The sequence below is a fragment of the Caloenas nicobarica genome, chromosome 4 (assembly GCF_036013445.1).
Source record: "Caloenas nicobarica isolate bCalNic1 chromosome 4, bCalNic1.hap1, whole genome shotgun sequence".
NCBI lineage: Eukaryota > Metazoa > Chordata > Aves > Columbiformes > Columbidae > Caloenas > Caloenas nicobarica.
In genome coordinates this window covers 54631017-54637016 of record NC_088248.1, presented here as the reverse complement: position 1 = coordinate 54637016, position 6000 = coordinate 54631017, and positions in this window count along the sequence as shown.

Below are 6000 nucleotides of genomic sequence, written 5' to 3'. Positions count from 1 at the left end.
GTTTCACTTTTTGATGTGGTCTCATTACAGAAGCGTACGCCAGCTGAATTATCACCATGATATACTATTCCTTCCACCTGGCTAAGCACCCGGTAATTTTACTTGAGGTTCTGGGGGAGGAGAGCTGAAGCTGCTACAGTGGGCATTGTACCCACAGTTCAAGCAATGATTGAGTCCTTAGTGCCTTCAGGGAGGGGTTGAGCTCTCCCACCCACTCTCTTTATCCTCTTGGTGGAGGAGACAAGGCAGGTGCATGCAGAAAGGACTGGGTCTTGTCCTCTGAGGTCCACACACATGAGAAACTGCTCAGGGAGACTGCAGTGAAATAAGGAGGCCTCTGCTGCCTACGGGCCAGACAACTTTTATTATATAAAACATTTGGTGAGATTAAGACACGCTCCTGTGTTTTATCAGAAAGATGTAAGGAGGGAAGAGGGAGAAGCTCTCAGATGCACAGTCCCTCCAGTGTTATATGACAAACCTCCCTCTCCCTTATTGCCGGCATCCGTAGACCACTGCGCTGCGCTCCCACTATGATTTGGGAATGCTTTCAACTATAGAGTGTGTCCAGTATGCAGTTACAAATTATATTAATTTTGGCATCTTCGTTAGCTATACCAAGAACCAACCAATGACAGTCGCCGGGCTTTGCCAACTGGACACCTTCCCTGTTTTGTGGCCGCCAGACCCGCTGGGAGGGGATGCAGCACATCCTCAACAGCTAACAGTATTCTCTCTCTTTAACATTCACTAGTCTTTAAGTAAAACTTCTCCTGGAGTATTCCTTGGATGGGGATTTCAGGACAAAAAATATTTCACTGAAAAGTTTGTCATGGGCATTCCCAGTGTTTGTAAGCCCCCTCTTCACAGATAAATGCCATTGGGAGGCTGGTGAGATGCCGTTGGGCTCAAGGTGACCATAAAATTCGCTGTTTCACATAAAGTGGGAAGCTTTTGTCTCAGCCAGCCTGATCAATTGCAAGCATACAGCTCCAAGTCTGAGGGTAAGACGAGAGCTCTTGGCCGTGTCATCTCACTCCTCTTCTGAATTTTAAATGCTGGTTCCTACCAAGATGAGGAAAAACACCATCATATAAATAAAACCACTAGATAACACAGTGAAATCCTGAGTCTTGCCCTAACAAGCATTTGGCTACTGGATTCTTTTATCACCCACTTAATGGGAGATAACAAGTTCTGTTCAATGGGAGCCTGATCATGCTCCCATTTAAAAGGAGTTAAGGTCTTTCTTATCCTATACTACAGAATGCAAATATGACACCCCAAAATAGGGACAGATCATTTAGTTAAAGGACACATGAAAGCTTTATCTTTGCCAAGGAGCTAATTGCCTGAAACGAAGAGTAGCATGCCTTGACTGGATTAGGCCAGAAGTAAAGCAAAGCTTACTGTGGAGTAAGCTGCCTGGTTAAAATACCTCTGGGTGAATGCTCTTGCTCTGTGATGAAGTGTGAAGTCATTTACACCTTTTACCTTGCATTTTGATGAGTAGGAGTGTGTACGCATGGGTAGTTACCACAGAATAAACGACATGCTGTGAATTCACACCGTCAATTAATTTCCGCATGTGCCCATGCTCTCAGACAGAGGAACACCCTGTTTCTGGATGGTGGGTGAGGAGAGGTGTGAGTAAGACACACTGTCAAAACAAAGCTGCTTCTGTGCATATGTAGTAGGAAAATCAAGTGGCTGAGAAACCTTATGGGCACAAACCGTGTACCTTCAGGCTTCCCTGTGGTCCCGGCCATCCCAGGCTGACTCAAAGGCAGCACAGCGGGTCTGCCCTGGGAAACTGCAAGGGGAAGGGACCACTGGAAGAAACAGGACCTAGAGTGTTCAAGGTGGCATCCTAAACTCAGGTGTCAACACTCCAATTAAAAGTGGTGGGCACTCAAACCCATTCTTCAGGGTTTTGTAGCCACAAGAAGAAGAACAAGAGAAAAGATTACTGCTTGCTATTGCAGGGGAGGTGGGGAAATTTTGTGGAGGAAGAAAAAAGCTGAATTTGTTTCAATGTTTATTGTATGGGTGGAGGTGTAGAGATAGGTATGTCCCCACATCTTTGGCCCAGGAAGCCTTTTTTTGCTTCCTGCACTCACCCTGGGCTTGGCTGTGCTCTGCCCATGGGAGTATTACCATGTATTCCATCACTGGATTTTTCAGCCTAATTTTGCTGCCTAATTTTCCTTCAGGAGCCTTCAGAGGTCTTTATTTTTCCTCATTCTCTCTGGTGGAAAGGAGGAGGGTAGCCACACTTCCACTCTGGTGAGGATGAGCGCACGTAGTGATGAGGTTGTGCAAAAGGGCCTGGAGGAGGCTGGGAAGCTCCTCCTGGGCACGGGAGCTGTTGGCAGCACCCACCGCACCTCTGCCCTCGCCCAGCTTTTGCAGCTATGCTCACAGAAAACCTTTTTTTTTTTTTTTTTAAGTTACCTTCTTTGTGTAACATTAAGTACTGAGGTTAGTGCCGGGTGTTTAAATACTCTCCTGGTTCTGGAGTTTTTTCACAGGGGCTCAGATAAGGCGGGGGAGCCGCTTGCACACGGTACCGATTGGCGAGCGAGCTGAAGTAAACTGCGCGGCTTAACCACAGGGGCCTGTTTTCTTTCTGTGCCGGAAACACCTGCCAAAAAGGCTGCGTTCACTCAGGCTCTACGAAGAAAAGCCCCAAGTGAAACTTCCAGCCATATAGCAACAGGTCAGGAGGCGATATTTGGTACGCCAGTTTAAACTCAAGGCAGCTCATCGAGTTGTTTCACCAGGTGCATGGCAAAGATAGGGGCACAAGGCAGCAGACTTCTGTGAAATGCATTTTTTCACAACGAGCTGTGTGTTACCAGCTCACTGGAAGGTGCATTTTGCCTACTGGCCAAAAAGAATCTGGAAAAACTAAACTGCAGCAGAACGACTGTGTGCGATTTGTACCCCATACTGCAAGGCGCTGTCCGCGGAGCTGCTGGCCCCGGTGCAGAGGCACGGTGCTGTGGTCCAGCCGGCCCAGAACGAGATGTGTTAGCAGCTCCTCCCCGAGCACCAGCTCCTGTGGAGGGGGTGTTGTGTGCTGGGTCTGCATCCAGCCTGCTCCTCCAGCAACAGAGGTGTTGCAGCCCTGCCCCGGGGGGGCCGGCACACTCTGTGCCCCCAAAAGGGATACCACGTCCTCAGCTGAAACGGTGGCTTTGCATTTCTGTAATCTGAAGGGATAGCTTTATGGTGCTTCATGAGGAGGAGCAGTTGGCTGCTTTTGTCCCTTCTGAACTCTTTGACCTGTGGTTTGCATGACAAAAGCCCAGGGCAGGTCAGCCCAGCGCAGGAACATGCAAACCCTGCACCCGTGCCTACTCAAGTGCAGCCTGTAATGCCTCATCGGACAAGCAGTTAAACGCTTTTGCTTTCTCCTCCTTTTGGCAGCTACCCACTGTGCACGATTCAATGCTTGTGCCCCACTTGTCAGCATTTCTCCTCCAACAAAATGGAGGCTTGCCAAGCTGGGGCACATTTAAATGTCAAGATCTGGGAAAAAGTCATCCTGCCTTTTTTAAACTTTGCTAAAATAGGCCCAGTAAAAGCACAGCTTTTGGCAAGCTGCTTAGATCTGGTACCTTTTCTGTACGTACTGTTTGCCCAATAAGCAGGTCTAAGTTCTAGCACTGGGGGCCCTGGTGGGGACAATACCTGTGGCCCATAAAAGCCATCCCTTGAGTCTTGCAAGCCCAGCTAGGTCTGACAGCTCTTAAACCTCCAAGTGTAATCTCCTACCCGCATCTCTGGGCAGATGTATGGATGCATTTATGAACACGTGTGAATGCACACATGGACATATGGATGGATACCAGTCTGCAGCGCACCGAGCCCATCAGTTCCTTCCTGACCATGACAGCTGCAGGTGACCCATGTGGCTGCAGCAGGGCCTGGAGTGCTATGCACTGTCACTTGGTCTCACCCCTCGTTCCCTCCAGGTGTCTGTACGGGTGACTGCAGTCAGCAAGTCTTGCAGAAAGTGATGGCTCTGAGGGCCGAGCGTGCTTGAAGCAGGAGGATGGCATCAGCTTACGAGCTACTGTATGCTGAACAGCTCACACTGATGCTGCTTGTGATCACCACCCAGTGCAGGGCAGCTCTCAGGACATGGTGGATGTGTCTCCTAAACATCTTTCAGCATTTTGTTCTGTAGTAGGCGGGATTTTGTGAAGCTGACAAAGTGTGCCAAAAGGACGCAGTCTGGGCACTTGCAGAACCCACTTGGTGAACTACGTGGTGAGAGCCAGAAACACTTATGTGTGTGCCCTTGGCAATCATCTCGTGTCCAGGCACGAAGAGACCGGGGAACAGCTGAGGCCTAAAACTTAAATATCCATTGAATAAAGAATATCTTTATTTAAAAAAAAAAAAAAAAAGCCAACAGAAAATGCCCTGACACTAGTGTGAACTCAGTGGCAGAAAGATAGCCACATCCATATATTCAGAGTCAGAGGAGATACTGTAACAGGAACAAGATGCTAGAGTGGGTTGCTGGAGCTCTACAAATGACATGCATTGCCTCTGTTCCTCCCATGCTTGTGGAAGTTCACCCTATTATTAAATTTCCCTCAGACATTGCACACAGGGTATACCAGTCACCGATATTACATGTGCTGGTTTGTTCTATTGCATGATCCACAACAGTAAAAAACTCTCAATGATTTTTGCTGTTTAATCCAACAGCTTTCATTCCAAAAGTTAGTAGCAAACAAAGTGTACAATGTGCCTGTAGCGTGAGGATGTGAGAGCATGGGCTGTGCCATGAAGTGACGGGGCGGCTAATGCTACAGCGTGCTATCGTGAAAGCCAAGCTGAGATGCAAGATTTGGTTCCAAATTTACCCAGTCTTAAAGTGTTTCTGAAGGAATTAGGGCAATGCGCCAGGAAGTAAATAGCTGAGTAAATCTGAGTGGCTTGTACTGGATATTTGGGTCCAGCCTACATAACACTCTTGGAATTTGTGGCTAAAGAGTATTAGATATCTTTAGAAAAATACTCAATGCAGAATGCATGTGTGAAATAACACAAAAGGCTTTAATAATTTTAAGGTCTGAGCTGTCCATGTCCAAACTTGTAGGATATGTTGTTTAAGGCTTGATCTCCATAAGGAGTTTGTGTGCTACCTCCAATCTTTGTTAGTTTACCTTGATTTTTTGAGAATCATGTTTACATATGATTTTGCCTCACTCCACTACAGACTGAGTGTGGAAAGAAGAAACAAGTATTTATCAGTAAAGTATCCACTTGCAGCTATCTGGGCATGTTGCTAGGGTAAACCAAGGCTAAATCTGTCTACATTGTCAACTGACTACCCTTCATTTGGAAGTGGCTGCATTTCAGTGCTCTTGTGCCCAATGGATTACAGAACTTTTTAAGCCATGATGTGATGTGCACAATGCTTAGTAACCCTGCAAGGAAAGCTCCTTGAAGTTTTAACAATGCATCAGTTAAACTGACGTAATTTCCTTTCCCTTGCCTGGCATTGTTATCCGGGAGTTGTTCCTGCAGTAACTGAGCCTCAGGATACGCAGCAATTAAAACTCTGGGTGATTGCACTGTAGGAAGATAGTGCCCCAGGAAGACTACTTCACTGAAGTGTTTTTAGGATGTAATTTGATGAAAACTTTTTTTGGCAGGAGAACCAAGCTATGCCATTTTCTTCCTTGGCATCAGATGGGTCAGTACAGCTTTTTGTAGATCTACACGATAAAGTTAATCTGATTATTTTTAACCTACGTTTGTTTCTGTCTTTGCTTCACATTTAGCCAAGCGACGTGTACCAGCTGAGGGAGATGACACAGAGGGGAAATCAACAGTGGTGGATGAGAAAGGGCTTACTGTGAGCTGGTGTTGCTGCTGAGAAAACATTTGTGAATCTGTAGGTGCAGCAGAGCCTTCAGCATTTGTTCAGGAGCTCTTCTCCCTCTCAGAAGAAAAGTAACCATTGTTATTTAGAAC